The sequence below is a fragment of the Cebus imitator genome, unplaced genomic scaffold (genome assembly GCF_001604975.1).
Source record: "Cebus imitator isolate Cc_AM_T3 unplaced genomic scaffold, Cebus_imitator-1.0 Scaffold458, whole genome shotgun sequence".
Lineage (NCBI taxonomy): Eukaryota > Metazoa > Chordata > Mammalia > Primates > Cebidae > Cebus > Cebus imitator.
In genome coordinates, this window is record NW_016107773.1 from 923,412 (window position 1) to 936,472 (window position 13,061).

Here is a 13,061-nt window from a genome sequence, read left to right on the forward strand (position 1 = left end):
ATCTTGGCTCACTGCAACCTCCACCTCCCTGGCTCAGGCCAAGCGCATGCTACCACTCTCAGCTAATTTTTAATTTATGTTTTTAGAGATATGGTCTCACTATGTTTCCCAGGCTGGTCTCAAACTCCTGGCTCAGGCAGTCCTCCCGCCGTGGCTTCCCAAAGTGCTGGGATTACAGGCATCAGCCACTATGCTTGGCTTGCTCTGCCATTTTCAAATGTGAATTTTAAAGACACTTTAAACCACTTGAAAGAGGAATGATGTTTTAATGGTTTTCATTATTTGCAACTTCAAGCATTACTGTTAAACACTGCCAAATTAAGTTTCAAGTTTTCTCTTGACACAATATGGATGTACTTCATAATGGACTTCCTCATCATGATTAATGAGTGAAGTGACATTCAAACTTGGTAGCATTTCAGTAGAACTTCCTTTCCCCAACATTTTTTTTTTCTGTTCCTTTAATTATGGGCAATATCCGAGAGCTCTGAACGTAAGTCAGAGGTTTGATTATTTTTATTTTTCATGTGGCTTCCTCTGCCTGGAACTTTTTGCCCTGCACCCTCCCACTACCCTCTGTGTCCTCTTGTCATGTCCCTACCCTTTTATGAGTGTGTCTGTTTTCTGACACTACAAAACATTACAGGCTCATCTTGTGTTTTCCCTACCCTGTTCCAGAATCAGCCATTACTTCACAGAGCACAGGTTCTGTTATTGGAGAATGCCATTAGAAACCGGGATCTCATGTAGGCATGCTCATTTCTATTGGAGTGTCATACAAATAATTTGTAAAATGTTTGTAGGTCCTCCCAGTGGATAGGATTAGGAAATAAAGCGTGCATACTAACCACAGATACACACACATCTACATCTATTTCTGTATCTGTCTGTATACATATTAAAATAAACATGAGTTGATAAGTCATGTTTCCGCTCTAATCCACAGCACAGATTTCATCCTAGCCTCCCCCTCTTCCTTCTTTTTAGCTTTTTCAACAGTGGGAAATGTGGCTCTTGTTATGTATGCTTTATTCACTTATTTGACCCTAGGATCATAAAGTAGTTCTGTATGCCTGTAACAGATTGACTAACTAGAATTCATTATTTGTGTACAGATCTTTTCGTCCTAAGCCTTACAGCAGGGACATCCAATCTTTTGGCTTCCCTGGGCCACACTGGAAGAATTGTCTTGGGCCACACATAAAGTACACTAACACCAATGATAGCTGATGAGCGAAAAAAAAAAACCACAAAAATAAATTTATAATGTTGTAAGAAAGTTTACTGATTGGCGTTGGGCCACATTCAAAGCCATCCTGGGCCGTAGGCTGGACAAGCTTGCCATAGAGTATCCAGTCAACATACTGTTTTCCAAAATTACTTCTTTTTTTTTTTTCATCCCTTTCAGTGTGGCCATTATTTATAATGCAGTTTGGTTTATTAGTGTTTGTTTTCCAAATACACCCTTAGCCTTGATATCCTAGTTTTAATGAATTATTAGGGTGAAACATAATAAGAGTTGGAGCTATACAGAAAAATCTACTCAGAGGTGCTTTGTTCCCTCCTATTCTGTTCCCACTACTACTTTCCATTCCTTTTTCCACCAACCCTGTGAGCATCATGTTTATTTTTAATGGCTGTTACATTTTTACCAAGCGCTTACTATGTGTAGGCACTTGGTATGTATTGCTTCTTTTGATGTTCACCGCATCCTCTTGGGGTAGGCCCTATTATCACCCCCACCTTTTTTTTGAGACAGAGTCTTACTCTGTTGCCAGGCTGGAGTGCAGTGGTGCGATCTCAGCTCACTGCAACCTCTGCCTTGCAGGTTCAAGCAATTCTCCTGCCTCAGCCTCCTGAGTACCTGTGATTACAGGCGCGAGCCATCCTGCACGGTTAATTTTTGTATTTTTAGTAGAGATGGGGTTTTGCCTTGTTGGCCAGGCTGGTCTGGAACTCCTGACCTCAGGTGATCCACCCATCTCGACCTTCCACAGTGCTGGAATTACAGGCGCGAGCCACTGTGCCCAGCTGTTATCCCCATTTTTTAGATGAGAAAGCTGAGTCCCAGAGAGCATAAGGAGCTTGTCCGGAGTGACATCTCTGATACATAACCAGTACTCGAACCAGTATTTTTCTGACATCAAGGCCAGTGTGTAAACTGTAAAGGGGCTGTTTGGCACCTACTTTCCTAAGGTTGTCCGATCCTTTTGCAGGCCGAGTCTTCCTAAAGCTTGGCACTTCTGAAGTCACCTTTCTGAAAACATTCTGGTAATGGTTAGATCCCTTGTTCTAGCTATTCATGTGTTCTGTGTGGTTAAACAAGGTTCACAGTGGGCCACCTGGCCTTTGGAACTTGGGTGAAGAGGCTGCCTTCAGTTGATCCTCCCTACCCCATTTTCAAAACATGAGTTTTTTTGTGTTATTTGTAAATTAGGAAACATAACCATGTTTTGAGCCTTCATAGAAAACAAACGTCTGGGGTCACACAGGTTAAAGGAGCAACCAAATGCAGCACTATCACTCTTCTCTTCAGTAGATAAGTCTGGGGCCTTCCAGTGTTTCAGGTACCTGAAACAACTGTAGTAGTTGTTTCAGGACTTTGAGATAAATACAAACTATTCCTGCCCTCAGGAGGCTTAAGGTCGGGTGTACGAGTGATTCTAATGCAAGGTAAGTCTGGATTCAGTGCTGGAAGAGGAGGGCATACCTAATGCTATGGGAATTCAAAGAGGAAATGATCCGAATGAGAAGGGAGAGATGGGTCATTCCGGGAGAAGGTTCAGGGAAAAGCAACATTTAAAATGAGACTTTGGAGATTGAGGGAAATTTGGACAGGCGGATATAGAGGATGTAAGGTTAGGGAAAAGGTTTTAGCCAGAAAGTCTTCTTGTGCAAATGCATGGGTTGAAAAAAGAAAATCCACTTTGGGAGGTTTAGGTGGGTGGATTGCCTGAGGTCAGGAGTTCAAGACCAGCCTGGCCAACATGGTGAAATTCTATCTTTACTCAAAATACAAAAAATTATCCGGGCTAATTTTTAACTACTTGGGAGGCTGAGTCAGGAGAATCGCTTGAGCTTGGGAGGTGGAGGTTGCAGTGAGCCGAGATTGTGCCACTGTACTCCAGCCTGAGTGACACAGTGAGACTCCATCTTAATAATAATAATAAAATTTTTAAAAAGTTATGGATCTGGATGGAAGGAAAAGGAATGTATAAAAGAAGTAAATGGCTGGGTGTAGTGGCTCACACCTGTAATCCCAGCACTTTGGGAGGCTGAGGTGGGCGGATCATGATGTCAGGAGATCGAGACCATCCTGGCCAACATGGTGAAACTCCATCTCTATATACAAAATACAAAATTAGCTGGGCGTGGTGGCAGGTGCCTGTAATCCCAGGTACTCGGGAGGCTGAGGCAGGAGAATCGCTTGAACCCAGGAGGCAGAGGTTGCGGTGAGCCGAGATCCAGCCACTGCACTCCAGCCTGGCAACAGAGTGAGACTCGATCTCAAAAAAAAAAATAAATAAAAGCAAACACACACAAGAAGTTACAAATACAGAATAAAAGTAAAATGCAACCATCACCCCACATTCCAGGGTATCCATTTTTACATCTTTTCTTTCGTTCTTTCTGTCTTTATATAATTGTATAAATGCTGCATAAACCTCTTACCTGCTGCCTCCTCAACCTCCCTCCCTCTCTCACTGTCCCTTTCTGCTCCTGGAGAGCCACCCTCTCTCCATGTACCCTTACCATCAGCTTCAGGTTCTTCCCATGTTACTGAAAAGAAAATCTTATAAGCCTGTGTCATTCTCTACATATCCCCCCATCTCCTTACATTCATAGCCTTTAAAACATATATGTAGCAGTTATTGTGGTTATTTTTCTGATCACAAAATTTAAAAAAAAAAAACTCTTTCTAGAATACTGGAATATAGAGGCAAGATTTTTTTAAGAAAACCCAGTTACTCCATTACCCAATGAAACTCGAAACGCTGATGTACATCCTTCCAAAATTTCTTTTTATGACAACATGCTTTTTATTTTTTTTTTATTTTTATTATTTTGAGTTCTGGGATACATGTGAAGGACGTGCAGGTTTGTTACATAGGTAAATGTGTGCCATGGTGGTTTCCTGCACCTATCAACCCATCACCTAGGCATTAAGCCCGGCGTGCATTAGCTGTTTATCCTCATGCTGTCCCTCCCCTCCCCTCCTGCTCCCCCGCAGGCCCTTGTGTGTGTATGAGGACAATTTCTTGACGTAAAGATTTCATTTATTCCCATGGAATTCTAAAGTCTTTTCATACTTGTGAAGGAATAATAGTTTAGAAATAAACTGAACTTTAAAAGATACCATTTTAATAAATAATCTACAGCCATAAAAAATTATGAGAACTATGCAATAATATTAAACCCTATCATCTGCCGACTGCCTCCTATATTCCAGAAACTTGACATACACCAACTCTAATTCTTACAAGAACTCTCTGTAGGCTTCAGCATTAGATGGACCAGGTTTCACCAGCTGTGTGGTCTTGGATAAGTACCCAATCGCCTGTCTCTAAGTTTCCTCACCTGTGAAAACAGTTTCTACCAGCTTCCAAATGAGATGATCAATATAAGGCACTTGGAACAGAGCCTGACACATCATAAGCACTCTATAAATGTCTATTATTATCACCAAATAAATTCCAGGTGCCTTGAAAATTTAAATGAAAAATAAAATCAAACCATGACAATACTAGAAGCAAATTCAGGTGAACACTTTTCTAATCCTGGGGTGGAGAAGACCTTTCTAAGCATGATACCAAAGGCAGAGATGATAAAGGCAAAGGATCCACAGAATTCACCGTCTGATAAAAATCACTTCTGATGCTGAGCGCGCTGGCACACGCCTGTAATCCCAGCAGTTTGGGAGGCTGAGGCGGGCGGGTCACTTGAGGCCAGGAGTTTGAGACCAGCCTGGTCAACATGGTGAAACCCCCGTCTCTACTAAAAATACAAAAAATTAGCCGGGCGTGGTGGTGGTGCCTGCCTGTAATTTCAGCTACTTGGGAGGCTGAGGCATGAGAAGAATCACTTGAACCTGGGAGGCGGAGGTTGCAGTGAGCCAGCCTGGGTGACAGAGACTGCATCTAAAAAAAAAAAAAAAAAAAAAAAAATTAGCCAGACATGGTGGCATGTGCCTGTAGTCCCAGCTACTCAGGAGGGTGAGGCATGAGAATCACTTGAACCTGGGAGGTGGAGGTTGCAATAAGCCGAGATCATGCCACTGCACTCCAGCCTAGGTGACGGAGCAAGACAACAACCAACCAACAAACAAAAAAGTCACTTCTGAATGGCGGAAAGCCCCACAAAGTTAGAAGTCAATTAATAATTTGGAGAAAACAATTAGTAACTTGTTGGACAGACAAAAGACTTTTTTTTTTTTTTTTAAGATGTTGGCACTGCTATGAGCATGGTCTTTCCCTTTATTGCAACTCACAATCAAAACCTTTGATTCTTTTTTTATATTCCAGTCCCAGAAGTAGATTCCACTGCAGAAGTTAACTGATGAGTCTTATTCTTTCTAGCAGTAGCTTACAACCCGGCTCTAGCTTCTCCAGGAACACTACAGGATGAATTTAGTTTAAATATGTATTAAACTAAAAGGCATTCTCTCAAATGAGTTTAAATGCATTTTATTTTTAGAGAACCTACATGACATGTTTTTCTTAAAAACAATGCCTCCACTCCAAATAAATCACAGTCAAAATAAATGAAGATCTCAGGATGACATCAGTCCCATTTGTCTTAAGTCCTGGTGTGTGGATGACAAGCAGAAGCCAGTTATGATGACAGGTGATAGATCCAAAGTAATTGTCAAATCTGTTAACATTTTTCCATTTCTAAACCATCCTTAAAGAAAATCATATATGGGGTCACACCATCTTCACGGTAGTCCAATAGAGCAACCATGCCATCTGGATTCATGTTTCCACCAATAAAGAACTGGTAGTTTTTGAAATTAGCAAGGATGTGCTTGATTTGTTCTGCAGCCCCTGTCATAAAAGGTTTTACTCTTTCTGGTCTTTGTTCTTCAAGTTTGCCTTTGATTGATTTCATGTAATCTTTGATGTACTTCTCGTAGGATTCTTTTGTGAAACTTGTTTCCTGCAGGTGATGGTTCATGACAATATCGACACCAGTGATTACTGTGCTTTCAGTACCTTCGCCCTCGGGGCCTTCAGCGGAGGCATTTCCACCAATGAGCGTCATCAATGTTACCTTCTGTCCTACTGGCCATCTTCCCCTCCACCTCCAGGCACAGCCCGTCAGCGATCTCCCGGATCTTGTAGATGTCAGAGAACATCTCATCGTGGCTGATGAGATCCCGGTAGATAATCATGATGGTGGCTGACGGGAGAGGACGGCGGCGCTAGCCTAGCAGGAGCCCGAAGCTCGGAGCGAGCGCTGTGCAGCCGGAGCGGCGCTAGCGGGGAGGGGGGAGCGGGCGGAAAAGCAAGACATTTTTAATATAACAAAAACTTCAAAAATAAAAACATACACATTCGAGGACATTTTCCTAGAAAAACAAGCAAAGGACATAAACAGCAAAGTGAGAAGACAGCTTGATGTGGCCATATTATCCAGGGGGACATTTTGGTGAGCTCTATGGACACAGCTACCATGATGCCACCAGTGTGACAGCTGTCCGTTTCAAAATGTGTGAGCCCCAGCTCTTCCTCGCCCCAACCTCCATTACAAAGGACCTGCGCTCTCTACTTTATTCCTTTCTGCATTAATTTTCTTTTACAAATATGTTAGTTGTCATCAGAAAAAAGAAAGAAACTGTTAGGGTTAGCCCCTTAAAGGGGAGCAAGAATCACCTTTCTAAAAGAAATTTTGTGGCCAGGTGCGGTGGCTCACGCCTGTAATCCCAGTACTTTGGGAGGCCAAGGCAGGTGGATCATGAGGTCAGGAGATCAATACCATCCTGGCTAGTATGGTGAAACCCCGTCTCTACTAAAAATACAAAAATTAGCCAGGCGTAGTGGCGCGTGTCTGTAGTCCCAGCTACTCTGGAGGCTGAGGCAGGAGAATCGCTTGAACCCGGGAGGTGGAGGTTGCAGTGAGCCGAGATCACGCCATTGCACTCCAGCCTGGGCAACAAAGCAAGACTCGGTCTCAAAAAAAAAAAAATTATATGTTAAATATAGTATTTGCATATGTGAATCTTGAGAGAAAAGTTAACAGTTGAGTTGAATATTTCCTCTGTAGTCTGGAGCTAAAAATAAGGAATCTTACTGTGTCCTAAATCTTTTCTTCCACCCAGTGTCTGTCTAGACGTAATTCATTCATTCATTCAACAAGCACTCACTCAGCCAGGCATGGTGCTAAGCCTTGGGATGTCGCTGTGAACCTGAAACAGCCCCTACCCACCCACCCCGCATGGTATAGACATTGTTGTTGGGAGTTGGAGGAGGAACAGGTAAACAATAATTAAATATCAGGTTAATGATATATTGTTAAGTTTGAGGGTTGAGGAAAGGACGAGGAAAATGGCAGGGCCAGGAGGCCTCCAAGGAGGTGACCTTTGAGAAGACACATGCAGCAGATAAGGGAAGAGTGAAGAGGATTTCTAAGAACATTCCAGGAAAAGAGAACAGCGGCATCCAAGGCCCGGAAGCGGGCGGGGGCCTGGTGTGTGTGAGAAACCTCAGGGTTGCCAGCACTGCTAGAGCAGAAACATGAAGCAAGAGGGCTGTGGGCGATGAGGGCAGGGAGGTCCCGGGGTAGGGAGATCAGATGGGGCTGTGTGTATCATGCTTTGCATTCTGTTCCAAGAGCTAAGATGGTTGACATAATTAGGAAAAAAAAAAGCCCAGAAAAGCAGAGGTATCCGTTTTTCCTATTTTTTTTTTTCATGGTAAAGATCATTCCAATTAAAACCTGATTCCTGGGTATATATAATTTGTAGGCCAAATGGTGCCAATCCCTAGTTCCCTCATCCCCTCACTTCCCTCTCCCTAAAACCTGTACCTCGACTCCCGTTTGTAAGTGATGGGAGTTAGGAATAGGGAAATCTCCCGGTTGCGTGTTCTGAGCGAAGAGGTAACATAGCAGCTCTGTTATTTTCTTTCTTTCGTCTCCAAGGGAACCATGAGTCACCCTGAGCTATCCCCCGGGAATGTGGCCCTCAGAGTGTTCTTTTGTTACTGATTGATGATTTTGTTATGTACACCTGGAGCAACGGAACATACCATACCAGCTTGTCAAGGTTGCTGTGGGCAAAGGTCAATGACGTATGTGAACAGGGTTCCGTGCTTGGGGTCCTGAGTTTCTGGTGCTGTGGCCAGCTGCTAGCAGATTGTATGTGTATGACCAGCCCCTATCTGAGCCTCTCAGACCCTGAAACTCCAAACAGGCTTCCCTGGACAGAGGCATTCTCTTCCTGCTCCCTGGCTTGCTGCTCGAGAGGGAACGACCACATCCTGTGTGGCTTCCTCTCAGAGGAAGAAGGACATTGGAAGCCTGTGCTGGGCTTCTCTGGACCCCCCTGATGTATATGTGTGTATGTTAAAGAGAAACTGGGGTCTCACTCTGTTGGCCAGGCTGGTCTCAAAGTCCTGGCCTCAAGCAGTCCTCCTGCCTCCGCCTCCCGAAGTGCTGGGATTATAGGCATGAGCCACTGTGTCCGATGTATATATTTTTCCAGCTCCTTTCTTTTTTGTATCATTTGCTGTTTCTAACTCAGCTATTAGTATAAACTGCTCTTGAGTTGTGTAAATCTTTCTGGTGATTCACTGTGATGGGATGATTGTGTCCCCTCAAAATTCCTCTGTTGGAATTCTAACCCATGGTACCTCAGAAAGTGACTATATTTGAAGAGAGGTCTTTAAAGAGGTTATTGTTAATTAATTGATGAGGTCATTAGGGTGAACTCTAATCCGATAAGACTGGTATCTTATAAGAAGAGGAAATGAGCACACAGACACACACAGTCAGAGGGAGAAGGCAGCCATCTACAAGCCAAGGGGACAGATCTCAGAATAAACCGACCCGGCCTACACCTTGATCTTGGACTTCCAGTTGCCAGACCTGTGAGAAAACAAATGTCTTGTTTAAGCCAGTTCCCAGCGTGTGGTACTTGTCAATACACTCACTGAATGAGGCAGGTAGCTGTTTCTTTTCTTTTATTTCTTGAGACAGGGTCTCACTTTGTCTCCAAGGCCAGAGTGCAGTGGTGTGATCACAGCTCACTGCAGCCTTGACCTTCCACGCTCAAGTGATCCTCCCACCTCAGCTTCTTGAGTAGCTGGGACTACAGGCATGCACCACCACGCCTGGCTAATTTTTGTATTATTATTTTTATTTTTTAGAGATAGGGTTCACCATGTTGCCCAGGCTGGTCTCAGACCCCTGAGCTCAAGCGATCTGCCCTCCTTGGCCTCCCAAAGTGCTGGGATTACAGGCGTGAACCACTGTGCCTGGCAGTGGTAAATTTTTCATATGCTATTTTCTTGATGATTATGTTTCTGTTTCTGATATAATGCCTTTTTATGAGAGAGTTTTAGGCCTGATGCGGTGGCTCAAGCTTGTAATCCAGCACTTTGGGAGGCCAAGGCGGGTGGATCACGAGGTCAAGAGATCGAGAACATCCTGGCCAACATGGTGAAACCCTGCCTCTACTAAAAATACAAAAATTAGCCGGGCGTTTGGCACGAACCTGTAGTCCCAGCTACTCAGGAGGCTGAGGTGGAAGAATCGCTTGAACCCGGGAAGTAGAGGCTGCAGTGAGCTGAGACTGCCACTGTGCTCCAGCCTGGGCGACAAAAAGAAAGAAAAGAAAAAAAAGAGACCATCTATGAGAGAGTTATCTGTTTGTTTTTATTTTTTAATGTTTGAATTTAAAAATATATATTTAATGTAATTTGCAAAATTAAAATTATGTTTGAATAATTTAAATATATTTGAATAATTCAAAAAGTATGAGCAAGTATACAGTGAAATTTTCCTCTCATTCCTTTTTCCCATTAATCAGTGTACTTCCCAACAGCCAGCAAATAATTTTAGTTTCCTCAGTCCCTGAGCTATTTTATGTATATGCAAGCAGATATATACATACATATTTCTGCCTCGTAACATAAATAGTAGCATACCATACAACTGCTCTGCTCCTTCCTTTTTTTAAGCTAAGAATGCTAAAAGAGTGGAAAAGATATACACTAAAAAAAATCAAAAGAAAACTAGAGTAACATTATTATAAGAACTGATTATATCGGTTTCGGAGCAATGATTACTGCTAGGAAAAAAGAGGGTAATTTCACATTGATCAAAAAGGTCAACTCATCAGGAAGACATAATAATAATAAGCACTTATGTACTTAACAGAGCATCAAAATACTTGAAGCATAAATGATAGAACTGTGGGGGAAAGCACACAAATTAATGACTAGTTGAAGATTTCCATATCCCTCTCTGAAAAACTGGGTAGTACAAGTACGCAGAAAACTGGTAAGGATACGTGACTTGAACAACATTATCAGCCAAATTGACTTCATTTACATTTGCAGAATATTCCAACTAAGAACATCAAAATACATACTCTTTTCAAGAGCACATAGAACGGTTACCAAGATAGGCACCATTTTGGGTCACAGAACAAGTCTCAACAAATTGAAAGCATTCAGATCAAATATGACCATGATGAAATTGAACTAGAAACCAATAATATATCTCTAGAAAATCCACAAACATTTAGACATTAGTATGCCTTCTAAAAAATTTATGCATCAAGAATAAATCAAAAGGGATACTAGAAAGTACTACAAACTGATGGCCGGACATGGTGGCTCACTCCGTAATCCCAGAACTTTGGGAGACCAAGGCAGGTGGATTACCTGAGGTCAGGAGTTCAAGACCAGCCTGGACAACATGGTGAAACCACGTCTCTACTAAAAATACAAAAAATTAGCCAGGCATGGTGGCGGGCACCTGTAATCCCAGCTACTCAGGAGGCTGAGGTATGAAAATCGCCTGAACCCAAGAGGCGGGGGCTGCAGTGAGCCAAGATCACGCCATTGCACTCCAGCCAGGGAGACGAGATGAAACTCCATCTCAAAGAAAGAAAGAAAGAAAGAAATTCACCATTTAGCATCCATAGTAGTAATAACTGATTTGGGTGAGAGTCAGCAATGGGTGCTAAAAGTAGTGGGTGAAAGCTTGATGAGGAATAGGATACTTACATACCCCCAAACTAAGCCACTAGTTATTAATAACAAAGGGGAAAGTAGTAATTTTACAATGGGAAGACACCACTGTGAATGGACAATGAAAGAACATCAACGATAATGGGAAAAAATGACACTATTTACCTCCTGCTGTGCTGCTCTGAGAACAAGTATAATTTCTATGGTAGTCATCCAAAAATGCATGACCTGAGTCCGTTCGTGGGGCAGCATCAGACAAACCCAGATTGAGGGACATTCTACAAAACAACTGGCCAAGATTCGTCAAAAATGTCAATGTCACGAACGGCAAACTCTGGGGAACTCTTCCTTGTTCAGGAGACAGTTCAGTGTAATGTGTGATCGTGGACTGTGAAAAAAGTAACTATAAAGGATGGTATTGAAACGATTGTCAAGACTGGAGTATAGCAGTAACAACTCAAGGCCAAATTTCCTGATTGTACCGGGGTATGTAAAAGAATGTCTTAGAAAGTACGCACTGAAATACAGGTGAAGAACAATAGCTCCAATTTACAAACGGTTCTGAAAAAATCTATATACGCACACACATACACAGAGACAGCGAGAAGGCAGCTGATAAAGCGAGTGGGGCGAGATTTGTTGAAACTGGTGAATCTGAGTAAAGGGCATTCAGGACTTCTTCGTACCATTGTTGCAACATTTCTGTAAGGTTGAATTTATACCAAAATTTACAGTTTAAAAAGGAAAGAAGAAAGAGAGAAAAGGCATAAACAATATTAAAAATAAAACAGAAGATTACTATAGATGTAGTAGAGAGTTTAAAGATCATGAAGAAAATACTAGAAACAAGAGTCTTTATATTATTTTTAAATTTATTTTTGAGATGGAGTCTCGTTCTGTAGCCCAGGCTGGAGTGCAGTGGCGCCATCTCGGCTCACTGCAACCTCCACCTCCCAGGCTCAAACTATTCTCCTGCTTCAGCCTCCCAAGTAGCTGGGATTACAGGCCTGCACCACCATGCCCAGCTAATTTTTATATTTTTAGTAGAGACAGAGTTTCACCATGTTGGCCAGACTGGTCTTGAACTCCTGACCTCAGGTGATCCTCCTGCCTTGGCCTCCCAAAGTGCTGGGATTACAGGCGTGAGCCACGTGTCTGGCCCTTTATCTTATAGATATACATACTGAAATACTTATTATAAAGTGGTGGGATATGTGGGATTTCCTTGAAGATAATCCAGGGGGCCAGGCACGGGGAAATCCCATCTCTATTAAAAATACAAAAATTAGCCAGGTGTGGTGGTAGCTCACTCCTGTGGTCCCAGTTACTTGGGAGGCTGAGGTGGGAGGATCACTTAAGCCCAGGAGGTTGAGATCAGCCTAGGCAACATGGTGAAACTCCATCACTACAAAATAAACAAAAATTAGCTGGACTTGATGGTGCACACCTGTAGTCCTAGCTACAGAGGAGGCTGAGGTGGAAGGATTGCTTGAGCCCAGGAGGCAGAGGTTGCAGTGAACCGAGATCATTTCATGGCACTCCAGCCTGGGCAACAGAGTGAGACCTTGACTCAAAAAAAAGAAAAGGAAAAAAAAAGCCAAAATGGGCAGATCACCTGAGGTCAGGAGTTCGAGACCAGCCTGGCCAATATGATGAAACCCTGAGGCAAGAGAAAGAGAGACAGAAAGAGGGAAGGAAACAAGGAAGGGAGGGAGGGAGGGAGGAAGGAAGGAAGGAAGGAAGGAAAGGGAAGGGAAGGGAAGGAAGAAAGGAAAGAGGGAAGGAGGGAAGGAAGAAAGAAAAGAAAGAGAGAGAGAGAAAGAAAGAAAAAGAAAAAGAAAGAAAGAAAGGAGGGAGGGAGGGAAG

General features: G+C 42.9%; 1 long non-coding RNA gene and 1 pseudogene across 2 annotated transcripts in view; both read right to left on the bottom strand.

The window, feature by feature from the left end:
* Positions 1-3,708: 3,708 nt before the first annotated feature.
* Positions 3,709-13,061, bottom strand: part of LOC108291559 — a 13,723-nt gene continuing 4,370 nt past the window's right edge. Inside the window, exons 2-3 of the long non-coding RNA XR_001819949.2 lie at positions 10,813-10,818; positions 3,709-4,217 (exon numbers count right to left, since the gene is read on the bottom strand). This is a non-coding gene — a long non-coding RNA (uncharacterized LOC108291559). The remainder of the gene's footprint in view (positions 4,218-10,812; positions 10,819-13,061) is intronic.
* LOC108291558 lies at positions 5,669-6,500 on the bottom strand (annotated as a pseudogene). The gene has a single exon (XR_001819948.2). The product of XR_001819948.2 is annotated as a translationally-controlled tumor protein-like (transcript).